Raw genomic sequence first — 12804 nt, 5'->3', positions numbered from 1 at the left:
GTGAATTAACGGAGTTGAAAAACACAACACGAGAACTTCATGAAGTATGCACAAGTTTTAACAGCCAAATTGATCAAGCAGAAGAAAGGATATCAGAGGTCGAAGACGAACTTAATGAAATAAAATGAGAAGACAAGAATAGAGAAAAAAGGATAAAAAGGAATGAGCAAAGTCTCCAAGAAATGTGGGACTATATGAAAAGACCTAATTTACGTTTGATAGCTGTACCTGAATATGACGAAGAGAATGAATTCAAGCTGGAAAATACTCTTCAGGATATTATTCAGGAAAACTTTCCCAACCTAGCAAGGCAGGACAATAATCAACCCCAGGTAATACAGAGAACACCACAAAGATATTCCTCAAGAAGAGCAACCCCAAGGCACATAATCATTAGATTCACCAGGGTTGAAATGAAGGAGAAAATACTAAGGGTAGCCAAAAAGAAAGGTCAGGTTACCCATAAAGGGAAGCCTATCAGACTTACAACAGATCTCTCAGCAGAAACTCTACAAGCCAGAAGAGAGTGGGGGCCAATATTCAACATCCTTAAAGAAAAGAACGTTCAACCCAGAATTTCATAACCAGCCAAACTAAGCTTCACAAGTGAAGGAAAAATAAAATCTTTTATGAACACGCAAGTACTCAGAGATTTCATTACCACCAGGCCTGCTTTACAAGAGCTTCTGAAAGAAGCATTACACACAGAAAGAAACAACCAGTATTAGCCTTTCTAAAAATATACCAAAAAGTAAAGAGCACCAACATAAAGAAGAATTTACATCAACTAATGGGCAAAACAGCCAGCTAACATCAAATGGCAGTAATTCTAAATTTAAATCAACTAAATCCCCAATCAAAATATACAGCCAAAACCCATCGGTATGCTGCATCCAGACCCATCTCACATGCAAGGATACATAAAGACTCAAAACAAAGGGATGGAGAAAGATTTACCAACCAAATGGAGAGCAAAAATAAATAAATAAATAAAAAGCAAGAGTTGCAATTCTCGCCTCTGATAAAATAGATTTTAAAGCAACAAAGATATAATGGTAAAAGGATCAATGCAACAAGAAGAGCTAACGATCCTAAATATATACAAACCCAATACAGGAACACCGAGATACATAAGACCTATAAAGAGACTTAGACTCCCACACAATAATAGTGGGAGACTTCAACATCAATATTAGATAGATCAACGAGAGAGAAAATTAATAAGGATATACAGGACTTGGACTCAGATCCGGAACAAGTAAACTTAATAAACATTTGTAGAACTCTCCACTTTAAATACACAGAATATACACTTTTATCAGTACCACATCACACCTACTCACAGGTTTAAATGAAATATTGGTTGGCCATTATTAAGCACAATTATTGGCATAAAAGAGGTTTTCAATACCCATTTTTAGAATAAAGCAACACTCCCATTCTCTCTCCCTCTTCCTCTTCCTCTTTTTTCCTCCCCTTCATTCCTTTTCTTTCTTTCTCTTCCTTTTTTTTTTTAAAAAAAAAAAAAGAAAAAAAAAGCAACCACCGAGGCCCAGAGGACACTCAGAAGCGCTAGCAACCTGCATTTGGAAAACCTCAACAGAAAACCTCAGGGCCACTTTTCAGATGTTGGAAAGGCAGGGAAGTTAATTACTTGGAGGCTTCCCTGGCGCCCGTCTACAGACGCCTCTGAAATTTACAAGAGAAGATCCAGTTTGGCTAATGTTCCTTTTGGAGCAGTATCTTGGAGTGTTCTTTCATCTACAGCATGTGTATAGACGGGAGTGTGTAGTTTCATCTACAGCAAGTGTATAGATGGGAGTGTGTAGTTTCCACAAACGAGGCATCTTCATCCCCCTCCATTCCCCACTTATGAATGAAGTCAGGAAGGAAAACTCTTACCCACAACATTGAGTTACCACTGCTGGATGCTTCAATTTCATCGTTCGTAACACACAACCAGTCTCCATGGGGTGAGCTCAGCAAGAGACTCGTCATGATGTGTTCTCTTGTCTGCAAGTGGCCATATTAATAACCTTTTGAGGGGCATTTTTCATTTCCACTCTCTGGGAGGAACTTTTTTTAACCACTCAAGCCTTGGGGTCTGTTTAAACAAGAAATTGTTTTACTCTTTTAAATAATACATTCCTCTCCAGCTCTTTCTACATAACTTCCAGGACATGAAAACCACCCCAGGCTTTCCAACATGGCTGCTTTCTTTCTTCTCATAAACACACTCAGCAGTAATCATGCCATTGTGGTCACTCTGTGGCTTTGCATTTCTTCAGCTTTTTCCCTCAGTCTTTTGTTCTGCCAGACCCTGGTTACGACAGTTCACCCGAATCTGGAGAGCAGAAATGCACTCTTCTGCTGGTCTCTGGCCTTTAGCCTTTTCCTTTGTCCTCCATGAATATATGAGGTCAACAGGAGGGATCTAGGCTCAGTATAATTGGCTCAATAATGGCTTACTGAGATGTCAGTTTCTGATCCCTGGAACCTGTAAATGTCACTTTCTAAGGAAAACAGCTCTTGGCAGATATGATTAAGCAAAGAATTATATGTGGGGAGATCATCTTGGATTACCTGCATGGACCTTAAATGCAATCACTTTAGCCTTATGAGAGGGAGGCAGGGAGAAATTTGACACAGATAGAAAAGAAGATAATGATGCCATAGAGGCACAGAGTGAAGTTATGTTGCCACAAGCCCAGGAATGCTGGGAGCCTCTGGAAGCTGGGAGAGGCACAGAGCAGATTCATTCCTAGAGCCTTCAGAAGGACCAGGGTCCTGCCCCACACCTCAATTCTATTTCACTGAAACTGATTTTGGTCTTTTTGTCTCCAGAATTATAAGAGAATGAATTCCTGTTGCTTTGGGTCACTTGAGTTGTTACATGAGCCACAGGAAACTAATATGTTTGACCACCTGCATCCGACCTTCAACATCTCCAGCTTCATGCATCGCTGCTGCAGAGCCGAGAGCATCCCAGCACATACCTCCTATGGCATTCCTGAGGAAGAACTGAAGCTTTTCCTTCTCCTTCCTTAACTGATGCAGAGACTAACAACCTTCTGTGGCATTCTGATGTTTTGAGAGCAAACATGAGGAAACAAAAAGCCCCAAAGGAATATTCAAACATTACTTTTTTTTTTTTTTTTTTTTTGAGACAGGGTCTCACTCCAGCATGGCTCACTGCAGCCTCAACCTCCTGGACTCAAGTCTTCTGCCTCAGCCCACCAAGTAGCTGGGACCACAGTTGCATGCCATGACACCTGGCTAATTTTTTGTACTTTTTGCAGAGATAGGGTTTCACCATGTTGCCCAGGCTGGCCTTGAACTCCTGAGCTCAAGCGATCCACCTGCCTCAGCTTCCCAAAGTGCCAGGATTACAGGCATAAGCCACTGTGCCCGGCCAGAACATGATTTTCTAAGCTCTGCTGTAGGCTCTCAATAAAACAATCCTTGCACCAGGCTCCCCTCTTCTTCTTTTTCTTCTTCTTTTTTTTTTTTTTTTTTTGAGATGGAGTCTTGCTCTGTCACTAGGCTGGAGTGCAGTGGTGGTGCAACCTCAGCTCACTGCAACCTCCGCCTCCCGGGTTCAAGCGATTCCCCTACCTCAATCTTCCAAGTAGCTGGGACTACAGGCACAGGCCACCACACCCAGCTAGTTTTTTGTATTTTAGTAGAGATGGGGTTTCACCACATTGACCAGGATGGTCTCAATCTCCTGACCTTGTGATCTACCCTCCTCAGCCTCCAAAAGTGCTGGGAATACGGTGTGAGCCACTGCACCCGTCCCAAGCTCCCCTCTTCTTATTGAAGCTGAAATGTTATACAATATGTCTTCAAGTCACTAAACGGTCATCATGATTTTAATTTATCTGTTTGGATTTAGATGAATTACTTAATATTTTTGGGCTTCAATTTCTTCATTTGAAAATGAAGAACATAAAACATATCTCATTGAAAAGAGGGGAAGACTTCTTTAGCTGTAGGCTATATCTGAAATTTATTAAATAAAATACTTTTTCATAAGGATAAAAATTATCACCTAATGCTTTCTTCAATGACTTATGGTGTTGACTTGATGAATTCAGATACACTGGGATTTTTCTCCCAGAACCATGTTTATGAAAAAAAACATGGAGGAGGAAGAAGAGGAAAAATCTCCTAAGATATCTAATGTAAAATAACTTTATTAGTTCAGTAAGCACTATTTCAATTTGGGTTATAGCATGATTTCCAAAGGGATTTTCAACTCAACCATGAAAACAATGTTCTAGATTAAAACTCAGGCAACAAGACTCAATTATGGGGGAAAGAAATAGTTATTTTTACAAAATCTTAAATAAGAAATGGCTTATTGAGTTTTAAATCCTAAGAAACCAAAGGAAAGAGAGAATTTCTCTTTTTTTTTTTTTTTGTTTCTGGACTGAGCATTTCATGCAACTCTGTAAAGGGCAAAAGCTCTGTAACACTCTTTCATGGTCTGAAATATGCTTCGGAGCTTCAGGGCATTTTAAAAATACCATTAACATAAGCTAGTTTGGAAAAAAGTGGTATTTTCTGGATTCTAAATTAAATTGGTTGCTGTCCAACATTTTTTTGTGTGTGTTAGGAGATGCCAGGGTGGGGGAAATGACCATTAGTCACTTTCTGCAGGTATTTGGAGTCCCTGTACATCCAGGGATGAAGAGAACCTTGGAAACAGCTGCCATGGACTCAGAGAGCACAGCTGTACCCTCACACTTATCAGGAGGGCCAAAGGATGAGCCAGGACGCTTGGGGGCCAGGACAAGATGGCCTGGATGCTAGGACAGGGTGACCACTCACTCTCTGAACGGTACCTCTCTGAGTTTCTGCTTAGTATGCTATAAAATGATGGAGTTGAATCAGAAGATCTTAGAAGCTCCTTCAAGCTCAAACACTCTGACTTCCATGAAGGCCATGGAAAATCGGGGGGATTGAAGGGTCCGTTTACACAGTCAGCACATCTGAGGGCTAGCAAGTAAAGAGCTAATAAAGTGTCCAGCTCTGCTTTAGGCAAGGCTCAAAAAAAACGGGGTGTGGGGGCAGGGCGGATAATGCGGCATCTAGGGAGGAAAATCTCACCTCCTCAAGAAGGCATTTCCTGAAAACTCAATAGAAGTAGAGATCGGGCCGGGCGCGGTGGCTCACGCCTGGAATCCCAGCAATTTGGGAGGCCGAGGCGGGTGGATCACGAGGCCAAGAGATTGAGACCATCTTGGTCAACATGGTGAAACCCCGTCTCTACTAAAAATACAAAAAATTAGCTGGGCACGGTGGTGCGTGCCTGTAATCCCAGCTACTCAGGAGGCTGAGGCAGGAGAATTGCCTGAACCCAGGAGGCAGAGGTTGCGGTGAGCCGAGATCGCGCTATTGTACTGCAGCCTGGGTAACAAGAGCGAAACTGTCTTTAAAAAAAAAAAAAAAGTAGAGATCATAGCGCCCCCGTGCTGTCGGTTGGATTCCTCTTGGTTGATTATTTTCACTGCCCTCAGTGCTATCAAAGTTATCCTTTCTCTTAAACTATGTATTTGTTTATTATCTGTCCTCAACCACTAGATATGAGTTCTGGGAGGCCGGGAACTCCCTCACTATTGTAGAGAGGGAAGTCCCTGCCACATGGTTGGAACCCAGGAAATGTTTCTGGAATACATGAGTAAATAAATGATTGAATGAATCTACTCTGGCCTTTTGAAAATCTGTTCTCTTCACTGAAACAGGAGTGATCTTTTTAAAATACAAACTTCATCGTGTCATTTCCTAGTGTAGAACCAACAGTGGACCTAAGGATAAAGACTAAGTCTCTCATGCAAGCCTGTTGCTGAGCTCTGGCTACCCCACAGGTCCCTGTGGTTCCACTCACCTTCTCATATTCAGAGCCCCAGCCTCTCTGGCCCAGGTGCATTTCTTCCCATGCACCCTGCTAATCCCTTCATGTGGCCTCTGCACACAGCATTCCTTCTGTCAGGAAGAAGGACCTGCTGCTCCACTAAAAGCACAGCCAAAACCGACTCCCAGCCATCACTCAGTAGACTCTCACTCTTCCGATCTTAGCCTGGGAGTCTCTTCCTCAGAAGAAAGCCTGCTCTGACATGTGCATGGCGTGCACACCCTGGAAGGACCCACAACAAAGTGAGGGTGACAGATATTAGGCAAATAATCACATGAGTAAGTGACCATCTGCACACTGATAGAAAGCTTCTTTTTCAGGGGCCAGTCTGTTTTTCTTACCCGTGTTCTCAGGGCATAGCACAGTACTGATGCACAGTAGCACGCAATCAGTATTTTCAGAATACATGAATGAATGAACAAATGAACTACTAGAAGCTTCATATAGGGATAAAGCCAGAAGCTTCAGAATGTCTCTAAAATGTTCTTTAAAATTGTTTTGAAAACCCACTGTCCTGGGTAACAAGAGCAGACCCTTTCAAAAGTGATCTCCTCAAACTACAAAGTCTCGCTCCTTTCGGCCAATTAATCATATCAGAGACGGGCAAGGAAGAAACCCCCCCCAGATATAATCCCTTTGCAGAACTGGAGCTCCCTGCTGCCCTGTCTTTTTCTTCTCACTCATTCCAATCAGAACGTTTTAATTTGGAGAAAATAATGAACCTCCAGAGGAAAAGAGAAATGGGGATAGCGGCACTGAGGACCACAGAATGTGAGTCCGTGTCTGGTTGCCACTTAGAACCTAACAGGAAACAATAACAAAAGCCAAGAGCCGAGGCACTGGCAGTCACGAATGCTCTTTGTTCTTTTCTTCTTTTTTTTTTTTTCAGGCGGAGTCTCCCACGGTCGCCAGGCTGGAGTGCAGTGGCACAATCTTGGCTCACTGCAACCTCCACCTCCCAGGTTCCAGCAATTCTCCTGCCTCTCAGCCTCCCAAGTAGCTGGGACTACAGGTGAGTACCACCACACCCAGCTAATTTTTGTATTTTGGGCAGAGAAGGGGTTTCACATGTTGGCCAGGATGGTCTCGATCTCTTGACCTTGTGATTCGCCCACCTCGGCCTCCCAGAGTGCTAGGATTACAGGCGTGAGCCACCGTGCTCGGCCTCTATTTTTAAAAAGAAAATTCTGCAAAACATGATTCAGGGGCTCCAGGCAAAAATGAGTTATAGAGGATCTAAAGAAAGTGTTCTGCGTTATAGAGGATCTAAAGGAAATGTTCCTGCAAACTTCTAAAAAACTCAAAACATTTGCTATTAGGAGAGAAAAGACTGACTATGGGCTCTGGATTGAGAGACTAGAGGAAGGAGTATTTTTATCGAGGGAGAGACAGGATCACAAATGCCAATCCCCCAGTAGGCAAAGCTATTTAGAAGATAATCTCTCCATACTCACCAGAAAACAAAAGCAGGAGAATGATAGCAATAGCCATTCTGGCACAAAACATGTAACTGATAACAAAGGAAAGTGCAGAGATACGGAGAAGGTGAAGGGACGGCTGTGTGCACAGTGGAAAGAATTAAATGGCAAGAGCTCACCCAGGCGGTGCAGACCCGGGAGCTGGAGACTAAAATGATGCTGCCTGAGATAGGAGAAAAATGTAAACACAACCTCATAATCCACCCGCATTTGTTCCAGCCCAGGAGAAAACATCCATAAATCTTGTCGAAATGTGATATATGGGAAACTGGGAAAATGGATCTAATCCAGATCTTCTCCTGACTTACATTCCAGAGCCAGAAAATGAAAAATGGAAGATGACATATTGGTGAGCTGTTAGTTTTCTTCCACGTACGCCCCTCTCATGCTCTGGAGGGGGATACCTGGGCTGCAGCTCTGATTCCTGCAGTAACTGGAATGGCCAGTTCAACCCCTCTGGCCTCTCATTTCCTCATGCGTAAAAGGAGGGTGTTTCCTGTCCCTCTGTGACCCATGAGGTCCCTATCTACTCAATAACAGTTTATAGGAAAGAACCGGGTTCTGAACTCCCCCTACTCCTCCCCAGCTCTTCTATGGACCCTTGGGCATGCAGCTTGATGCTTTCCAAACTCAGTTTACTCATATGAAAAATGAAGAGAACAGTAGAGAATCATCTCCTGTGGTTGACAGACGTTCAATCATGTGCTCAAAGCTATGGAATCCGGGCTCAGGCTCATGTCTTATTGATGCCAGTGACTTGTCCTTTCCACTACAGAGCACTGCTTTCCAAAGAAGGACAGGCTAGAGTCAAGTTTCGTCTTCCTAAATGGCAGTTGTTCATGTTCATAATGAACCGGAGAAAGTCCTGGCACTTAAAAATGTTCAGCAAACATGAGCTACCATCATAATCACTCTTTACAACTGCAAGTCCCTTGAGCCAATGTTCTGATGAATAAAAGAAGGAAATGAATAACAATTTCATTCCTCACAAGGTAAGGCAGCTGTACTTTTCCACCTCTCCCTACCCAAAGCCTATCTTCTAGATATTTGTTTATGTCATGATTCACGAACAATCTTAAATTGCTGCCCATTTAAAAGCCCAACTGACCGACTTCATGGAGAGGTAACTGGGAAAGATGAATCAAAAGTTTTAAGGTCTGCCTTGGGTAAAATCCGTGCTTTCCTGTTGTAAATAATCCATTGCCTTCAAATATTTTTGAGTACTTGGTCTCACATCTGTGGGACATATGATGGGGCTAGAGTCACAAGGAAATGAGCCCAGTTTCATTTCATTTTTTAGGGTCTCTGTGTACCAAAATCTATTCTGTTTCCTGGAGAAGTACAACTTTTTCCAGATGAATTTTCAAGGCTTCACTCCAGCTTCTAAGCAGTGATAATGTCAGCCAGACTCATCTCTAGCCCTTATATCTGGTGTTGGATGAAAAATCACCAAACCACCATGCCACTAAGGCTGCAATTTGGTTTCTTAAGTGGAACCTTGTGATGAAGCTCAGAAATTCACTCCTCCCTGGTTAGTGCCAATGAACTAAAAAAAATACAGCCTTCATCTTTTCAATACCCAGCCCTGAAGCCATAACTCCATTCAGGGCAAACTCAGAGTCAAAGAACTGAACACCCAACACAGTCCTGGCATATTGTAGATACCTAATGAATATTTGTTAGAGGAAAGAATAAGAAACAAGACACAAATACAGGAAAATAGTCATATATAGTACCAGATACTTCACTGGTTCTCTTTGGTATGGTATTTTGCAGATTCTCCCTTTTTAATTTGAGACCTTCCTTATTTTATGCATCAGAACACTGAGACTAAGAAAGAAACAATAATAAGTTTAGATTTACATTAAAAACCAAATATGGGCTGGGCGCAGTGGCTCATGCCTATAATCCCAGCATTTTGGGAGGCCGAGGCGGGTGGATCACGAGGTCAAGAGATCGAGACCATCCTGGTCAACATGGTGAAACCCTGTCTCTACTAAAAATAAAAAAAATTAGCTGGGCATGGTGTTGCGCACCTGTAATCCCAGCTACTCAGGAGGCTGAGGCAGGAGAATTGCCTGAACCCAGGCGGCGGAGGTTGCGGTGAGCCGAGATCACGCCATTGCACTCCAGCCTGGGTAACGAGTGAAACTCCATCTTAAAAAAAGAAAACAAATATGCCAGATTCCAAAACCCCTAAATCACATGACTATCAGCACCCCCAGAGAAAGTTCTACTAATATCAGTTTTCACATGCACGTAATGACAACTAAGCCAAAGCAAAAGGCTGTTTCTTCTAGGCTTCCTTGATGCTATGTAGGATTTATAAATAAACAAGCATGCCCCTTCTCAGTGTTTAAAGTCAGAATTCTGCCAAAACTATTTTGTTCAAAACAAATGTTTTCATGCCAGACACTCTATTTCTGTTTTACCTCTAAGTAAAGCACTATGAAAATTTAGTATTTCATCAGTTATGAATTGAGTTTTAACACCATGTAACAAAAAACATAAATATCAGTTGCTTAAAAGAAGTCTAGAGATGAGAAATTGATGACTGGCGTGGAATTTCTGCATCAGGATGCAGGCTCCTTCTAGCCTTAGCTCACAGTTTTTAAACTTATAGTGTCTTCATAGTCCCCAAATGGTTGCAGAAGCACCAGCAATTACAATGACAATTCCAGGCAATGGGAAGATAGAAGGGCCAAGGGAAAAAGAGCTCATGCCAGTTGAGATAATCTCCTTTAAAATTCCTTTCCCACTCAGTTATTTCTGTTAATGTCTCTGGCTGAAACTATATCACATGACTGTCCCTACTCAAAAGAGAAAGTAGGAAATGCAGATATATGAGTTAGGCTAATAGGCAACCCAACAAATGTGATTCTGTTAGTAAAAAATAATAAAATAGTAGATAAGCGACTACCAAGTCTGACACAAATGCCTTAAAGATTATTTAAATATCTGTTCTTTAAAGAGTGTCTTTAGTTCCATGAAACTAGACAATTGGAGAGATTGCATGATGTGTAGAAGGTGAATCTTTGCTTCTGTGAACTATAACAAAGCCATATCACAAAAGCTATCTGGGTTAGGCCAGTGGCAGCATGGATGATTTATCTAGGTTATTTTTAAAAATCAGTGTAAATAATATTAAAGTATGATTTCATTGAGAATGCTATAGGCAGGTGCAATGGTGCACACCTACGGTCTCAGCTATTCCGGAGACTGAGGTGAAAGGATCACTTGAGGTCAGGAGTTAGAGACCAGCCTGAGCGACATAGAAAGACCCAATCTAAAATTTTGTTTAAAGAATATTGATTAGCCATTAAATACCTTTGGCTTCAGAGCCTCTAAACTGTTGATCTCTGAGGTTTACATTTTATTCCATATTCTCCAATAAACCTAAAGGCATATGTGCCTGATCTTATGGCTGTAAGCAAAATACCCCTATCTGAAGGAAGATGTTACCACACTAAGGAAAACCTAAGATTTCCCCTTCTCCACCTGCAGGGCCCATCTCAGGAAGCTGCTGGAAAGGCCCCTGCCCAGGATAAGAGGGGATCAAAAAACTCAACATCTTAGTGATTGACAAGAATTCGAGCTCTTTGAGCAACACTGGAATCAGCCTTAAATTTGCTTAAAGTCAGTGCCTGCTGAGAATACTAGGAGGAGGAGGAAGAGGGGCTACACATGCAGGCTGATAATCAGAGGGACAGAATCTGACACCAGGAACTTCCAGCACAAGGCTCACTTCTGCGTCTAGTGAAGCTGCCCCATCCCAGTTGTGACATTGTTACATATTGGGGAACTGTTCTTGGAGACACTACAGCAAAGTTGTAAGTTGAGGTTACTTCAATGTGCTGCCTTTTTTTTTGAGACGTATTCTTGCTCTGTCACCTAGGCTGAGGTGTAGTCGCACTATCATGGCTCACTGTAGCCTCAAACTCCTAGGCTCAAGCAATCCTCCCACCTCAGCCTACTGAGTAGCTGGGACTATAGGTATGTGCTACCACACCTGGCTCAATATGCTTCTTTAAAGTATATTAAGGTCAGTATGATTAGCTGAGCAGTTGTTTGCCAACACTTGGGTGATCAAAGAAAATTACAACCAAGAGTGATGGAGCACACCCATAAAGCCTCTTAGATTTTGGTGAACCAAACCCAAGGATAACATCCATCTGAAGAACAAAGAGTGGTCACAATCCCATCAATTGTATTCACATGCCCAAGGTTCACATCAACGTCCACCTTTACTATTTGCTTTATTCCAGGATGCGTTCTTCTTGTGTTCTTTCTTTTTTTGATTCATGAAGATGTCCTGGAAAGTGTTGACTTATTTACTCTTCTAAAAAATGATGCATTACAGAGCAAGAACAGTTGGATGGGAAACATATGGTGAAAAACCATATAGTGAAGACTATAAAGGCAAGAAAGACTAAAGATCATGTCAACTCTTTTTCGAGATGGAGTCTCACTTTGTTGCCCAGGCTGGAGGACAGTGACGCAACCTCGGCTCACTACAACCTCTGCCTCCTGGGCTCAAGCAATTCTCCTACCTCAGCCTCCCAAGTAGCTGGAATTTACAGGTGGGCAGCACCATGCCCAGCTAATTTTTGTATTTTTAATAAAGAGATGTAATCCCTCCCAGTGCTGGGATAACAGGAGTGAGCCACTGCACCGGGCCTGATCGTGTCAACTCATATTGCTCCTGCTGATGACACATCCTTGACATTGAAGTACTATGGAAATTTTAGAAATACAGATCATTATTTGTGAACACAGAATTACAAACCCAAGCAAAATTCTTAGATTTTTTTTTGTGCATTTGACTATGTCATTTCCTATATGCCATGTAGAAATCACAACTAGAAGGGGAAAATGTGGAAGAGACCAGAAATAACTTCTGGAAAACTGAAACATTTTTGTTTCCATGTATATAAACTTAAACACATCTGAGTGCTACAGTCTGCAGGGCGGCACGTGATGCTCAGGAATAGTCCAGTCTCTGGAAGACAGCAGCATCTCACTTCTCTGAACTTCTGATATAGTTGCCTTCTTTCCCACATCATACAACACTTACTTATATGCCATCTTCAGCTGATTTTAATTTTTATGCAAGTTTCTCCCCCTTTCCAAGGAGTTTCAATCTATTTGTGTGAACTTTATCACTAATCAAATTTGTTCTGGAGGGCATGGCTTAGATGGCTAGACTCAGTTGGCTTCCTAACAGTTCTCTTCAGAGCTGGATGGACTCACCCCTTGGCCCCTGGTGCACCTGGCCACCCACAGGCCTCTTATAGTGTTGCCAACTAACAGCATAGTACAAAGGAGATGTATTCTTTTGTGGGCAGAAAGATCTGAAAATGAGAAGATCTCGGGGGCAAACCAAACTTACACAGCTCCTTTTCCAAATCA

Source organism: Callithrix jacchus, chromosome 1, assembly GCF_049354715.1.
Source record: "Callithrix jacchus isolate 240 chromosome 1, calJac240_pri, whole genome shotgun sequence".
Taxonomy (NCBI): Eukaryota; Metazoa; Chordata; class Mammalia; order Primates; family Cebidae; genus Callithrix; species Callithrix jacchus.
Note: the sequence above shows the minus strand (reverse complement) of the source record.